Source organism: Palaemon carinicauda, chromosome 28, assembly GCF_036898095.1.
Source record: "Palaemon carinicauda isolate YSFRI2023 chromosome 28, ASM3689809v2, whole genome shotgun sequence".
NCBI lineage: Eukaryota > Metazoa > Arthropoda > Malacostraca > Decapoda > Palaemonidae > Palaemon > Palaemon carinicauda.
The window spans coordinates 34,840,462-34,842,012 of NC_090752.1; the positions used below are offsets into that span (position 1 = coordinate 34,840,462).

The 1,551-nt window shown below is 46.2% G+C and overlaps 1 protein-coding gene across 1 annotated transcript in view; it reads right to left on the reverse strand.

Annotated features, from left to right (window-relative positions):
* LOC137621494 (uncharacterized) overlaps positions 1-569 on the reverse strand; it is an 84,567-nt gene extending 83,998 nt beyond the window's left edge. The window contains exon 1 of the mRNA XM_068351833.1: positions 441-569. The gene's annotated coding sequence lies outside the window, so the exon portion shown is untranslated. The remainder of the gene's footprint in view (positions 1-440) is intronic.
* Between the last annotated feature and the right edge of the window lie 982 nt (positions 570-1,551).

The following is a 1,551-nucleotide window of genomic DNA, read 5'->3' on the forward strand; positions in this document are numbered from 1 at the left end:
CCAGGAAAGTTCACCAAGACATGAAAAGAAAAGCAAATGTGTATAAGCAAATGTGTATACATGAAAATTCTCTCTCTCTCTCTCTCTCTCTCTCTCTCTCTCTCTCTCTCTCTCTCTCTCTCCTCTCTCTCTCTCTCTCTCTCTCTCTCTCTCTATAGCTAGAGGCGTGTACCACGGATTAGGGAAAATATACATAAAAATTTTCCCACCTCACTTTTGCTGATAAAAACTGTTTGAGTGAACAAATCTAACAACTGTAAAAAGGGCCACGTAAAAAGCTTTCAGTGAACCCTCATAATCCCAGTTATCTGCAGCAGACTCTATTGCCTTAGACTCTTTCAAGGGCACACGAAACGGACACATCTGCTGTCGAATACTCCTTTGGGATACATGGCACGAGCACAGCACAGAATGGACACATACAAAAGGGCGAACCTTACCTTGGTGTAGTGCTGCTTGTGGCGGGCCGTTATGCTAGAGTGTCCGTCCAAGTTGGGGTAGAGGAAGACCACCGAGAGAAGGGTTTTCGGGAGGTGTTACCTTGATCAGAGCGCACCAGCGACTGAAGGGTACCGGGGCCCTTCCACCGGACCCGCTATCTCTCTCTCTCTCTCTCTCTCTCTCTCTCTCTCTCTCTCTCTCTTCCAGCCTTAGCACACGGCAGTCAGCCCTTGGGAAGGGGGTCGCCGGGCCCCATGGGAGGGGAGGACAGCCAGGAGGAAGAGGGGAAGAGAGAGAGAGAAGGACAGGGAAAAAGAGGGGACGAAGCTAAGGGAGGTTAGGCTGTTGGAAGTGGAGGAGGACCAGGGGGAGGAAGAATGAAGAGGGCGTGTGTAAGGGAAGAGAGAGAGAGAGAGAGAGAGAGAGAGAGAGAGAGAGAGAGAGAGAGAGAGATGTAATACCCCAGACAAATAGACTAACTGAGCTTCTTATGTGCTGTCTAATATTGTACATATTCATATGTACGCATATATATATATATATATATATATATATATATATATATATATATATATATATATATATATATATATATATATATATATATATATGAACTATACCCAGTGAGAAAGAAAGAGAGAAAGAGAGAGAGAGAGAATGGGGTAGAATAAAGCCCGAAAAGAGACTTGGGGGTAGGTGATGTAAAAGTCGCTGGCCGGATGGTGGGTGGGGGAAGTGAGAAGAGGGAGACAGACAGTCTGTTTTCACGGGGAGGGGGAGAACAGGAGGCGGGGGAGGGGTTTCCAAACAGGAGAATGGGGCCTTAGGTGGGTGGGAGAAGAGTAAGCAGGGGGCCGGTGGTGTTGTGACCCAGCATTTGGAAAGGGAAGGGGAAAATGAACGAGGTTGGGGGTTCTTGCTCTTCATTTATTAGATAAGAGACTAGCCCAAAGTGGGTGTCAATTTCCCCCAAGTAAAACATGAACAGTAATTTTTTTCCTATACGTTACCGTTGTTTACATTCACAAATTTCAACGTGTAAAAAGAAGGTTCTGATTGCGTCTATCAAATATGATGGGTGTGGGTGGGTGGGTGGGAAAGGGCTGTGAA